The 15652-nt window shown below is 37.9% G+C and overlaps 1 protein-coding gene across 1 annotated transcript in view; it reads right to left on the bottom strand.

Annotated features, from left to right (window-relative positions):
- The window catches only part of MPP7 (membrane protein, palmitoylated 7 (MAGUK p55 subfamily member 7)), a gene marked incomplete at its 5' end in the record, with an annotated part of 66214 nt that overhangs the window by 44469 nt on the left and 6093 nt on the right, over positions 1-15652 (bottom strand). The window lies entirely within an intron of this gene.

Consider the following 15652-nt stretch of genomic DNA (forward strand, 5'->3'; position numbering starts at 1 on the left):
TCTAGATACAGAACTCTTGAAGTTATTTGCTATTTTTAAAAGACTTCATTATTTGTAATACCTTTTAAAACTGGTGAAAAATGATTAAGTACTGTTTTTAGTTTTGTAGTGAAAACTATGCAGTATAACAGAAATAACAGCAACAATCATATATCTAATTCTACCTAAAGCTTTTAGCTGCTCCTGCTTTCAAGCAGTTGCTTCTAAACACTTATTTTATATTTTGACCTGATACTTTTTCCCAAAGGGTCAATATTCTAAAAGTCGATGTCTGAACAGCAGAAGTAATTTTCAAATTGATAACCTTCCTGACAAATAAAATAAAATTTGTGGAAAATGTTGAGATGTTCAGGATAAAGTAGAACGCATCATCGTTTAGGATAAAGCAGAACGTATCATAGCAATGACTGTAATAATGAATCTATTATAACAATTAAAATAATAATTAAGAAGAAACTCCTTAAGAAAGAACAGAAAATGGCTACATTTCTCTGATGTCAGTTTACTTGCTACTTAATAAAAGATAGATAATATTTGACACAAACCACCAGAAATCACCAGAATGTGTATGTTCTCAAAGAAAATGCACGTTTTAAAAACGCATGACCCTTCCATCATGCTATTCCAGGATTTTTTTCCTGAATGGAAGAAACTGTTTACAACAGAAAACAATTTCCAGGCAGTGTTGCAAGCTACCATGTCAAAAGCAGAAGGCAAAGGTGATCTTGAAATTCTGAAGTTTAAAACTTAAGTTAGGTCTTCAACAAAATAAACAAAGAAAGATCATGCCTGCTTCAGAAGAATTTGCTGTTGTTTTACTAATTTCAATGCATACTGTACAATTTGACAAAAACATTTCAACACACTCTATTTCTGGTTTTCCTCCCAAGACACAGTTATGAATTTGCGCTATTTACCATCAGAAATCACCAGCTCCCTTGCACCAAAGTTTAGTTTTACTTTAGATTTGAGCTAAAAACCTCAGGCTAGCAATTATGATTCCCCCTGGAAAGGTGTATTATGAAGCATTACATATGTAAAAGCCATGCAATCACATGCAGTCCTCTGAAGATGTATGTGAAATATCAAATATATACTAAAACAAAAGCAGTGTTTGCTTTTACTTCAGGCTACTTACAGTTAAGACTTCTAAGACCAGTCTTCTGCAATTACATTTTCCCATATAAAGCTAGGGCACATTCATGGACTGGTTCAATTTAACGAGGTTCTATATTGCAGTTTAAAAACAATCGGGCAGAGAGAGAAAACAGATGAAAATAATCTAACGCACCACTTCCAGAGCAAAAGCAGCAACTTAGAAAACGTTCAGAAGAACCTACCCTCAGCAATGAAACTTGCAAAACAGATTCTGTGCACTACTGCGCTGAATTAGGCCACCAGTGCTAATAAGACTCTCCCCCGCTCCGACTGCCAGATCAAGCTTGGGGACACCATGCGCAAAACAACGATGCAGCCCAAGTGTTACCAACCAATGCCAGCCAAGGTCTGGTATTTATGATGTTTTCCTTCACTCACAACAACTGGAATTTATCAACTCCTCCCTCCTCCCAAAAAAACATATTAAACCACAATATACTACAATTTTCAATACAAGATCTTCTCCCCAAGCTCTAGTACTACTTTATCTCAGTGCAAAGATGCATAGTTTAGGTAAGAGTATGAAAGCCAGAAATTATGTGGTTTTTCTCAGTCAAGCTTCCAGAACAACGCCTGTCATCACAAATTTGTTTACGCTGTCTGCTGAGCATGCTGAGATTTCTTTCCTCCCTCTCTTCCATCACTGATTCTTTTAACACACTACTCTCTGTCCACTGTAGCTGCTCTTAAACAGTCAGCACCATAGACACTGGGCAATAATTAATCTGTGAACAAAATTTATAAAGCCATTTTGATTTCACTTAACGTATTGAAATAGAAGCGACTAGAGCCCGTCCTCAAGAGAACTTCCAGGTGTTTTGAACACACGAAGAAATTATCATATTCACAGAGTAAAAGGGACATTTCTTCAGCAGCTTCTTTGTACAGTGCAATTAATATAATGTATCCTTAGTCCAAAAAACTATGTATCAAAACTGGACTTTTATAGAAAAGGTTGGGACTTTTTTAAAAGCAAGCAAATTACAAGTGCCATGAAATAAAACTTGGATCCTATGACGAACAAGATTCACCAAGAATAATTGTGCAATAAATGCAAAAGGCAATGTAAACATAATAATGTTCTCTTTTTGTACATAAGAAGTGATCAACTTATTCACTTTCATGATACTAATTTTCACCTATCACAAAAAACTGCAAGAAGTGCAGATGAGGGGGCTTTTTTAATGCTTTGTTTTTGTTTTCAAATACACAACTCCTTGGAACTATGCACGTATGATCCAAGATTTGGGTCATGTATACTTAAGGACCTCTGGAAAAAAAAAAAATTATTTCAGCTCTAAGTTCTATGCTTATGATTCACTAATGTAAACACCGTCCATATTTAGAACTTAAAAGAAGGTATGATTCAAACTCCTGCACTACCTAAACATAAATATTGATGTTCAGCTAAATTCTTAGACATGATCTAGCTGGAAATGAATACTTTCACCAGACCTCTGAAATGTCTAATAACTAGTGCTGTATTTTTCATATTAAAGCTATCACTGATCATTTCACAGTTTATAAAATGAAATTTTACACTATCAACTTACACAAAGAAAAACTGGCATTGGAAACATTCAAAGTTCCTTAAACTGTTCGAAAGGTTAAATGTTTATTTAAATTGAGAATGTTATTAATCAAAACAGTTTTCTATTTTGAAAAATGTGTATCATTTAACTACACTGACTACATTTTTGCTCTTCTGAAACAGTGAAAAATTTTGTATTATTTTTTGCTTCTGTTTCTATTCTGAGATTTCTAAGAGTAAAAATGCCCCAAGTAGCCCCTGACTCATGAACACAGCTCCTTATGTTTTTTAATTCTCATTATTTAAAAGAAAAAATATCTCAATTCAAGTTTTACTTTTCAGAAATATTTTGCATTTACTAGTCTAGAAAAACATTTCAGAAGACACTAAGTTAAATAAAGAAGCAAGACAGAATGGACAAAGAAACAAAAGCAGCCTCATTTGTTACCATACTTGGAAAAATAAATTAGAAAATTAAATATTTAATAGTTAAGAATATTGATATAAAATTTGTAGAGTCTCAAACCAACCCTTACGAAAGGCAACAGCTGCAGCAGCCTGTGACGCTGCCAGCCCAGATGCTAGTTACTTTGCCTATGGATTAGATTATTGCCCTGGCAGCAGTGAACAAAATGGGCCGTGACTTTGCTGTCCCAGCCCACAGCCCATTAGCACCGGCCACCTTCTCTGGCAGTCCAACTTGAACTCTATCTGGTGAGACAGAGACATTTTTCCACCTCTTTGGCTTTGCTATGGTGACAGTAACTTCCACTGAGGCTGGCAAAGAGAAGTAACTTCATCAGCAACCACAGCAACGTGCCCCTGAACTCACCTGGCAGAGCTTGTCCTCCAGAGAGCTCTGGCCATATCGCGTTTTCCTTTCTGATAGGGTTACAGAAGAAATACAAAAAAAAAAGAACTAAAAATGTTGATGGAGAAAATTATTCAAGACTGGAAAGACTGACTTATGACTATCTTGCCCTAAAGTTAAAATCAAGTGAGTGAAGCCATTCAGTGACAGATATCAAAGAAGTAAAGTTGAACGAGCTGGGAGGAGATTGAACCCACTGGAGGAAAGACCATGAGAGCATCAAAATGGAAGTAGAAGCATAAGAGCCAAACATGATTTAGAAGGCAAGAGAATAAAACCAGCAGAAAGCTATAGCATAAAGGTGGTGGCATCCAGGCATACAGGCTCTAGGCACAGAAAAGCAAGTTGACTTGACAACAGTTTGGAGAATAAAAAATATAAGGTGTTCAGAATTAAGCTATACATTTACAACTCAAGTTGCCCAGAGAGGTGATGGAGTCTCTGTCCCTGGACACATTCAAGGTCAGGCTTGATGGGCCTCAGAGCAACCTGATCTAGTTAAAGATGTCCCTGCTCACTGCAGGGGGGTTGGACTAGATGACCTTTAAAGGTCCCTTCCAGCCCAACGCATTCTATGATTCTACGACTTAAGAGCAACTGGTAAAGAACACAAAATTTAACAGGGGAAAAGAGACTTAAGAATTTAGGTAAGGCAGGTGTGTATGTATAGAGAATAACCCTTCTTGTACAGGAGAATCAATCTTTAAACCTATTATCTTGAGTACATAAGCTAGGCTTTATGCTGATGTACTGACGACTTCCACCTCTCTAATTCTACTCTCCAGCAAATGGGTGGTGAAACAGCCATCAGACAAGGGCAGTGTCTTAAACACCAACACTGCTTGCTAAGGGAGTATGTGCAACCCTAATCCTGATGCGAAATAAGGGCTGAGATCATAAGAGAGGCGGTGAGAACCCACAACTCAGCTAATAGATACGAACAACTACATCAGCTGAATTCTCCAGTTTGGTTAATGCATGAAGCATAACCTAGGAGCAGAAGCAAGCAATAAAACTATAGGCAGGAGAAACCTGGTAATGCAGCTGGAGTGACCAGAGGATGGCTGGGATAACAGTGATCTGATTTCTTTATTTTTTTTGGTAGTAGAACCAGAGAGTGAGTACACAAGCTACAATAACCCCTTATGAGACAGAAAACTAATATTATTGCTTCTGATGGTGCAATAACCTAATCACTTTCCTACTGAGATCTCAGATTTCCTGTTCTGAACAAAATTCCCAAGTTAAAATCATATAGGACACAATGTTAAAGAAATCAGTTGAGTTCCAAAGAAATTAACACATTTTACTTTTGGTACTGAAAATTATTTACATTATTCAATTGACAAAAGTCAAAAAGCCTTTGACAGTCATGGTAAGAAAAATGAAACAAGGTCCTTTAAATTAAGCATAATCTTCTGTTTGCAATCAGAAAACCAATGGGTGTATTAATTCATGGGGAAAAAAATCGGGGTTAATTTACTTCTTTCCATCCTGCATATACTGGATTTTCCCATATATTCTCTACGAAGACCCCAGAAATGATACGTTGTGTGATAAGACAGCCATCACATATGTACAAAAGAGAAAAAACATTCTACACTGGCAACTGTCCCATTTGTACTTAAACAGAGTGGCCCTCTACTTCAGGCTTTTACAACTGGAAATTAAATTCTTGTCTCTTCCAACCTGACTTCGATGCAGTTGGGCCATGGTGATTATTTAAAACACATACCATGCATGTGTGGTTTTGTGATCTTAATATCTACCATATATTAATGTTCTTAGCATGGCAACATCTCAGTTGGATCAATATTCAGTATATGTTACTTCTTCCTCTTTTATGTGGTGGACTTTATTCATGATTATATGAACTTCCTTTCAAAAAAGGCTGATTTCCTTGCCTGAAAATGCAGTTTCTTCATTTCAAATTCACCAGTCTGAACTGATGGGTTTACCTGCAGCTGGTAGCCAGACGGCAACAGCCATCAGAAAAGTGAACTTTCTGCATCCTCAGACTCCCACTTCCTCCGGCTCATTGTTTGCAGCCCCTGGAGATGCTTCCAGAGTTGAACTATTTTCAGTGTTCACAGAAATGTGCTGTCCATCCATGTCATCTGGTAAAGGTGTTAATATTCTTCCAGATGACATCCCTATGCTTTTCCTCAGTTGTGGATAAAGGCAGAACAAGCTCTGATTTTAAATCAATAGTGAAGAATCTGAACAAAGTCTCTTTTACACTCGCAATGTGATTCATGTAGCTGAAGTGTTCTTGAAGCTTTAAGCCCTGTTTAAGTAACTTCCAAGAGCACAAATAGATGGTTTTCAGAGTGGAAAATGCCAAGACAGTAGCATTCTTCCAATATCTTGGCAATCCTTTATCAATTCCTTTTCTGAAGCAGCAGCACCCTGACATTGTCTACAGCAGTAGTATGTATCTTTTCTTGGTTGAAAACCACCTGAAGACATCCCTTTCCCCCCAAGAAATCAAGTGTAAGTATAACTAAAGAAAAGCCAAGACTGCAGCTGCCCGTTCTGAAAAAGTGTCCTTTAGAAATCACCCAGCCTTTATCTAACAAAAGCATAATAAGTAAAGTCTTAGAAAGGGAAGAAAAACATCTACTGCTCCATGAGGTTAAAAGAATTTGGACATAATTAATTCCTTCAGAAAGTGATATCATACACTCATTTACAATAAGGAGGTCTTAAATTCAGCTACAGAGTGCTCATACTACATGGACACCTAACTAAAAATATTGAACCAGTTTTTAAGGTAATTACTTTTGTCTGCTTTTGACTTTTCCCATATTGAACAACAGAAGTTGTACTCTATATATCAGTTACACCATATATAGGTATCATTCTGGAGAATTCAAAAGCTTCAGTGACTATTGTCTTCACCACATATATAAGCAAATCTTCTATGAGTACCTAATAAAGTTGTAACTAAAGAATTTTAACATATTAAAATAGATGTGATACAACAGAATAAATCTTGCCTCTTAAGTAATAATATGCTTTTTTAAAATCCAGTGAAATAGCAGGTACAAGAGCTTACAATTTTCTAAAATATTTGTGGCAAAGATTTACATGTTATATAATCACAGGATGAGAGTCTTGCTACTGACTATAAACCAAGGAATATGCAGAAAGAGAAAAATTATTACAAGACCATAGCAGACTACTATTGCAGATTCATGAAGTAACTAGCAAAGGAGACTGCTGAATAAGTGAACAGAGAGTTCAAATAGAATATAGTCTGGCAAATGTAAAGGAAAAACACCAATGAAGGAAAAAGCAGTGTAAAACAGTGACAACTAAAAAAGGGACTATTTGCTTCATATTGTGCAGTTTCTCCACTTTTACTAGCTAAATAGAATTGCTACTTGAATGGAATGTAATTTTTTTCCATAGTGTTTTTTTCTCATTCTAAATTACCAGCTTTAGCAAAGTTGTCAACTTTTATGCACATACAGTTACGTGTATGCAACTCAACATTCGTACGTGGGTTAGAGTTGGTTTCTTCATGTGAGAAAGTCTGTATATATAAGCAAAGAATTTCTTTGATTTACTTTTCAAATCTTTTATTTTCTGCTGCCAACATGTCTGGCTTCACTTCTGTTTATTCTGGGCAACGAGTGGATTGAGAGCAGTTCTGGGGAGAAGGATTTGGGTGTGTTGGTGGACGATAAGATCAGCGTGAGCCAATAGTGAGCGCTTGCAGCCCAGAAAGCCAACCCCATCCTGGGATGCATCAAAAGATGTGTGACCAGTAGGTTGGGGAAGGTGATTCTGCCCCTCTGCTCTGCCCCTGTGAAACCCCACCTGGAATAGTGCGTCCAGCTCTGGAATCCCCAACACAAGAAAGACATGGAGCTGTTGGAATGAGTCCAGAGGAGGGCTACCAAGATGGTCAGAGGGTTGGAATACCTCTCCTGCGAGGACAGGCTGAGAGAGTTAGGCGTGTTCAGCCTGGGAAAGAGAAGGCTCTGGGGAGACCTTATAGCAGCCTTCCAGTACCTGAAGGAGGCCTACAAGAAGCCTGGGGAGGAACTTTTTACAAAGGCCTGAAGTGACAGGACAAGCGGTAATGGCTGGGAGGTGGGAGAGCGGATGTTTAGACTAAAGAAATAAGAAAGAAGTTCTTTACCCTGAGGGTGGTGAGGCACTGGAACAGGTTGCCCAGGGAGGCTGTGGATGCTCCATCCTGGGAAGTGTTCAAGGCCAGGCTGGATGGAGCCTTGAGAAACCTGAACTAGTGGGAGATGTCCCAGCCATGGCAGAGGGGTTGGAACTAGATGATCTTTGAGGTCCCTTCCAACCCAAATCATTCTATGATTCTATGATATGATTCTATATTTATGTCTTAGTTTATTATATGTTGGCTGCTACCAAGCATTCTCATATCCATACATCTAAGTAGACGGACGAGCTGTCTGTTGGGCATCAGCTGAGTTACCACATGAAACAGGCCCTGTCACAGTGTACCGTGACAGCTGTTACTTAAATATATCAATGCCATATTTGTTCATCTCCTTTATATCGTTTTATATCTATACTTATGATACATTGTATATTGTTATACATATGCTGTCAGCTCCTACCGTATGAAAAGCGTGCTGTAACTGCTTTCTGATTTCCTCTGCCTGTCAAATGTGAAAAATCAAGGCTTTTTTTTTGCCATTTCTAGAACTATCTTGCTATTACATTTTTGTTTTAGTTACTCCATTCCAGTAACATGAACATTCCAAAAATAAAGACAGCAACATATTCCCTCAGCATTCCCCACCGAAAAAGAAGTTTTCCATAAAAAACTCCTTTGAATTATGGGTGCAAGCAGAAATGGAAATAGGAAGTCAAGGTCTAAATTTCAAAAGAGTTAAGAATAAAATCTGGTTTTCCTCTAAAAACGTTGCCAAAACGTGTGATGGAGGGCTTCCCAAAGTGGCAAATAGTCTAAAGGCGGGAAACACTGGGCAGAAGGACCCCATGTTCTTGCCAACAAGAGTTTCCCCAGCACTGTTTCCTCTCCCCCAACTTCATGGCTGGTATGCTCGGAATATATACGGGATACCCATCAACGGATGTTATCAAGCCATCATGTTGTGGTCCTTGTTTATTGTTGAAGTAATCTGCATATACAATTTAGGGGGGAATAAATATTTCTCAGAGCTAATATTTCACAGTATACCATCCAAAATCAAGCAGGCTCTTGCAGATTTACAAATTAATGACATCTCATTTTGCAAATGAGGATTTATATAGGTAACTTTTCATTTGACATACGAAGGATAATGCATTCCAATTCACCATATTAATAGTTAAACTAGTTTGCATAGTAAAATCTCTTAATATAAGAGCACAACTCCTGTAAACAGTCCTACTAGCAAACCTCAAACACTGTTGATGTTATAAATCATGGGAAAAATCTGAAAAATCTCAGTTATCTGAAAATCTCAGTTATAAATCATGGGAAATTACACTTCCTGAACAGGTATAGTAGTTTATGTTACCATGTGCAGGTATGAATATTTCATAAATAGGGAGGACAGGAGTCTCACAGGACACAAGCAAAACCAGAAAAACATTGGTGCATTTGGGAAGACTAGTCTCTACCGGGACAGGGTCAAAAGGTCCTGCAAGTGCCTGGGATACAGCAACAGCCCAACTGTAGCTCAGTGTCCTGGTTTGGGCCCCAGAAAACTTTTATCTTGGTACTCTCACATGAGGACATTCAGACGTCAACTGACCTAAAATTTGTACTTGGATTCATCAGATGCAAAGCCTGAACAGTTGTAGGCAAATCCCAACTATTTCCAGTGGAAAATGTTGACTTTGAAGAAACTGCATATTTCAGTGAAAAAGCCTTGATGGAAAATCCTCAGCAAGTCTAATTAGAAAGAAAATGTTGGAATGAAGACAAAGTTTACATTAAAATTACAAAAAAAGCTTCATGAACTTCTCAAAGCAAAACTAGATTTTGTTTTGTATTATTATAGTCCAGTATTTCCTTTGGGAGGTTTGTATGTTAAACTTCTTGTAGAAGAATGCCAGCCATTCCCTGCACAGTAAAATACATTGTCAATTTTTGCCACTGACTGTAAGGCAGCTTTACAAGGCTCTGCTGATAAAGGCTTAAAAGGTTTGGGTTTTTTTAACAGAACAGATAGCACTTTGATCATAAGAATGACTTAGATCACCACGCAAATATATTAATACTCGGATGGCAGGGACGATTGTGTCAGCAGTTATTTCTTAAATAAAAACTAGAATTTACAAACCTCCCAGTAAACACAAGAAAAACAGAACAGTACAGGACAACTGAAAAGGTGTGCTTCAAGCTAAAAGAAACACTGTGGTTGTCTTCTTTAAAAAAAACCAACAAACAAACAATTAAACAAATATAGGAAATATTTATATGAAGAATACATTTCCCTGGTTTCATATCTTCAGTTTTAGTCATGTTTAACTCATGGTTCTCTTCTGAATGGAAGCCAAAGAGGTACTTATTAGATGGAAATGTTTACAAATGCAAATTATTTATGCTTTGTGAAACTGAAAGTCAACCACACCCCAAGTGAGTTACAAATAAAACAGCAAGCCTGCACCCTATTTAATATTTTTGGGTGTATGCACCTTTGCAATCTGAAAGGAATTTAAGAAAACCCTGAAAACAGTTTAAAGAATCTCTATTTTCTCTGAACAAGACATCGAAGCTGTCCATGGATAAGTTAATCTGAAAACATTCCCAGTCAGACAAGAGCAGCTTTCCCTTCTCTCTGGAAGTTATCTTAAAATTACTTGCAGAATTCTATTCATTCTACGGTAATGAAAGAGAAGCCAAGAAAAATACTTCGAGTATGTCTACTGCTTGTTCCCCCTATGGCTACAGGTACAGCACCCAAAGTGATCCAAATACTTTAGATTCCTGAGCACCATGACGCACTGAAGTCATTCACAGTCCCGCCTTGTGCCCTGGTTTAGGTACCTGGTTTATGTTTTGGACTACCAGCTGGCAAACCTTTTAGCACACGTAAACAGAAGACCAACTCTGCTGACACAGGCGAAATCACCCCTGGCTTTCTTAGGAGGCTGAAAAAAAGCTCAATTTCCTCTGGGTCATAAGAGGTATAAACATCCTTCTGAACAGTTTTAGCACAGTGGCAAAAGCTTCTAAAATAATTATTGTTCTGCCCATTACACAGACAACCATAAAGGGCATATTTTATATGAACTTACAAACCACACTAAATTTATCCTAATAGGGATTAACTTCAAATGGTAAATTGCTCATTTCAGTATGGAATGATCAGGAATCTAACTGCTGTTATAAACATGAAGTGAAGCACCAATTAGATCTGAATAATATATCCCCATGCTGTCTCAAGGTTAGTGTAATTGGGATAACATTGTTCAGTGGACTAAAAGATGGTCTATTCTTTTTAGTCTTTTTTCTTTACAGCCACATCAACAAAATAAGTGCCTAGATTATTAATTCCTATAGTTAATTGGTTTAGGTTTTCAGACTTCAAATAATTTTGAAAATAAATACAAATTATGTGTTAAATAAATAAAAAAATATATACAAATCTTGTGTTACAGCACTGTCCCAAAAGTAACACAGATTCTTCCATCTTGTTAGAAAAGGAACTGAGAGCTACTGTTAAAGAAAGCTTTTAAACTAAAAGTGTAAGATAATTTAGAAGCTTTGAAGTCTTTCATTCTTAGTTTGATCATATGTTATATTTATTAATCTCCTCTCTTACAGCATACTCCACATCTGATAGAGTAGTGCCCGCTTCCCTTCTTCCCATCTGCATCCCTACTGAAAGGCATGACCATTTTGCTAACTGGACTGTGAAATGTGCATTAAAAATGCAGAATTAAATTCCCTTTTAGAGGTACTTTGTGTTAACACCTTGAATCTTAGTCTTACAATTATGTATTCCAATTTATACTATTGTCTAATAATGAAAAATGAAATATTTTGTCTCTAGATAACATAGCTAATTTTAAACAACTAAAAAAGCACAGTGCTCACAGACAGCAGCAATACTTCCAGATTCAAAAAACCACAAATTGCTCTACAAAGATACCTCTCTCAATTGCACTGACACCTACTTGATGTATTGTAATTTTTAAAAATTGTAATTACTTTTAAAAGTTCTGTACAGCTCCCCTCTCCATATACATTTCGTTTGCTGTCACATAAGTTCGTTACATTTCTCCAAATTATAAACCATTAAAGCTGAGAATATTTATTTCTTTATGCTATTTTTCATATTTTTTACAAAAAGACAGGAGTCTTTCCTCTTAAATCAGAAACAGGAATTCCACATGCGTATTCCCACTATATAGGTTCTAGTCTCCTGTAAGAGAGAGATTTAGTGTTATGTCAAGCTTCATTACACCATATATTAAGTAATTTTAATGTTATCATCAGATGAGGAAGCTAAGAGATATTTCTTCTTTGCTTTTACACACAAAACCAGTATATTATATACTCAAGCATGTATCAAATCATGGAATTTCAATGTACATCTATCAAAAAAATTGGAATGTAAAACCCAAATCTTGAATCTTCTGAATGCTTCCTTCATAAAATAAGCAAACTAACCTTGAAATAGGGTTTAAAATCATCTAATTCATGGTTACACCTCAGGAATTGCTGAAAGTTACTCTGGGAAGTGAGGAAAAAGCCCGGAGTGGATACAGTACTGACTCACACACAGGTCAGGAATTACCACCTTCAAATGCAGCCCATTAGCCTGAATTATACAGAATAAAACCTTCCAGAGAGCAACACAGTCCTCCCTCCATTCCTCGTTCATGTGAAGCTGTAATAGACACACCACAGTACCTAACACTTGTAATGGAAACGGTGGCAGGACTATGCAGATTATCTAATACACAATTAATTTAAAGCACCAGCTCCTATGCTGAAAAACTGGAAAGGATTTTTACAAAGTCTAAACATTTGTCAGAAGAAAGGCCAGCAGACAGGGCCTGTGCTCCACAAGCTGTGTAGAGGTGAATCAAGCTCCTGAAGAAAAGGAGGCTAAGGGGAGTCCTTATCGCTCTCTACAACTACCTTCAAGGAGGTTGTAGAGAGGTGGGGAACGGTCTGTTCAACCAAGTAACAGGACAAAAGGAAAGAGCCTCAAGTTGCACCGAGGGAAGTTTAGGTTGGATATTAGGAAGAATTTCTTTACTGAAAGGGTTATCAGGCACTGGAACGGGTTGCCTAAGGCAGTGGTAGAGTCCCCTTCCCCGGAGATATTTAAGAGTTGGGGAGACACAGTGCTCAGGGATATGGTTTAGTCGAGGACTTGTCAGTGTTAGGTTAATGATCAACAATCTTAAAGGTCTTTTCCAAACTAGGCCGTCCAAATTCAAGCTCTTGTCTGCCTTGCGAGACCTGAGGAGAGGGGAAGACCTGGAGATGGTGCCAGCACACAGGCTTTCCACCGCCTGTCCCACGGCAACGCAGGAATGGGCAGTGAGTGCTGTTCCTGAAATACGCAGGAAATACAGACAGCAGTGGAAGACAGAAATTTCACTTTCAGAAATCTAAAATAGGTTTACAGAGAGCTACATCGCACACCCATCTAAGTCCGATCTGTGGGCATTTCAAATCGCCCAAGCGTGTCCCCACCTAGGTCCCAATGCCATTCAGACTAGAGCAACACAGCCCTGTCCGCAGGCTGGGCTGACTGCAAATTTATGTACCTTTATGTTTTATATCTTTAAGGTACCTTTAAGGCATATATTTTATTGCAGCTTAATAAAAGCAACTTAAAATCTCCACATACCTCATAGCTTTAAGAAACACAAGCACAGCAATATAATTTTCAAGACATCTAGTTCTGGTTATTTACCATCATTCTAACTTTGACATGTGAAACTCCTAAACTGTTTTTAAACAGTCAACTCAGAATACGTATAACCCTGGAAGTGTAAAAATTTATTAATAGTTATCTTCCTCAACTGACTGCAAACATTTGATCGCACACTTGTGCTCATGACAGGTAAGACCTGAAGCTATACATGGTTGTACTTAGGCTTTCTGAATGAGAGATAACAGGATGCATTTCAAAAACCTAATTTCTGATCTGCTTAAAAATCAAATGCTGCATTCACCTGGATTTGAGTTCTAAGGTATGGAAATACTGTTCCACTTGTTGATATCTTTAACAAGGTATAGTAGGATCGCAGAATGTAACCTATAATTCTTTATTCAGTGTTGGCAATTAAAAACAATAGACGTCACTGGCCTGCATCTAAGGGACTCTGCAATTATATTTTCAATCTAGAATGCAGATGCAGTATCTTACACAGATAAACAAATCCACGTGATTTCCCAGAGCTATGTGCTCTGTTCTACTTCCAGAGTTCTGTTTTAATAAGAAAATACAAAACACAACCATTATTAGCTTATTTAATTATGGTAAAGGATGCCACATTTTAGAATAGGAAAAAAAAACATTCAGTGTAACTAGATATTGCATCCAGTTTTTAAAAGACTTTAAATTTAAAAGAATTTAAAATGCCCAATTTACTTTTTCTCAGAAGAAAATGCATCTGACGAAACCTTGGAATGACTTTTAGGACATTCTGAAAATCTCAGGTCAGATAAATATAACTGCCTCAGAGAAATTATTTTATTCTTTAAAACATTTCTCTATGCATGAAAACCGTGAACACCACAAGCTTGTGGTAACTTGCTTTACTCATCAGATGCAAACAGAACAAAACCATTTTGTAACAATAATGAAAATACAGAAATGTTCATCCAATCAGACGGCTGCTGAAAACCTCTTCCAGCCTTTTTTGGCACACTAACCAAACCTGTGATTTTATAATCAGCTTGATAGACCCATCCCCTTTATGCCCCCAAACTTGCAGAAGGAGTGATCTACTACAGTAAAGTAATCCTAATCACCCTTCCTCACGCCACAGACATTAGAACAGATAGGTAGGAAAGGGGAAGATCCTGGCTGGCTCCAACTAATGCTGCAGTTACAAGATCAGCAAAGAAAGCTTCCCCCACACTCAGCGAGCTTAAGTCAGTCCCATATTAAGCCATATAACAGGTTTTAGATAAAGCCTATGCAACATCATTGGAGAAGACAGATCAGTTATCCCAAGTAATTTCAGATGTGCGGAAAAAAAGTTGTTCTAGACATCATTTGGCCCCAGGAATCTAGAAGGAATGAAACCAAGAAATGTGCTCCAGCCATCAACCTAATAGCAAAGGGCTAGAAAATCTCATGCAACATACAGCATAAACTCAGATACAGCTGAACAGACTTGAGGGCATCTCTGGGGAGGAAATGGAAATACTGAGTCACAGCAAGTTCCTTTCCTTTTCTGCCCAACAGAGAACATGGAAATCAAAAGAAGAACCTCATCTGAACAACCTCTGACTGAATGCAGTACATTTGTCTGGTCAATATGATGGAGGAGAGAGCAGTGATAATTTATCATCTCTCCCAGGCATGTTTTGCCAAGAGATGGCACACGGAGAATCACGGAGTCATAGAACAATTCAGGTTGGAAAAGACCCTTGAGATCATTGAGTCCAACCATTAACCCTACACTACAAGTTCACCCATATCACCCAACACCACACCTAAACGACACTTAAACACATCCAGGGATGGTGACCTCCCTAGGCAGTCTATTCCAGTTCTTCCGTGAAGAATTTCTTCCTAATGTCCATCCTAAACTTGCCCTGTTGCAACTTGAAACCATTCCCCCTGGTTCTGTCCCTAATTACCTGTGAGAAGAGACCAGCACCAACCTCTCTACACTGTCCTTTCAAGTAATTGTAAAGCATGATGAGGTCCCCCCTCAGCCTCTTCTTCATCAAACTAAACAGTCCCAACTCCCTCAGTCGCTCCTCATAAGATTTATTCTCCAGGCCCTTCATCAGCTTTGTTGCCAGACAGTGAATAGGCAAAAACATCACACATATTGTCAGTTCTTTCCTCCAAATCATACAAACACCTGCAAGCCACACAGGGCAGGGAAACGTGTGCCTTGCACAGGATTAGGCGGTCTCGGGGTGCAAAGCACTTGGTACCCCGCAG

Source organism: Apaloderma vittatum, unplaced genomic scaffold, assembly GCF_000703405.1.
Source record: "Apaloderma vittatum isolate BGI_N311 unplaced genomic scaffold, ASM70340v1 scaffold4642, whole genome shotgun sequence".
Lineage (NCBI taxonomy): Eukaryota > Metazoa > Chordata > Aves > Trogoniformes > Trogonidae > Apaloderma > Apaloderma vittatum.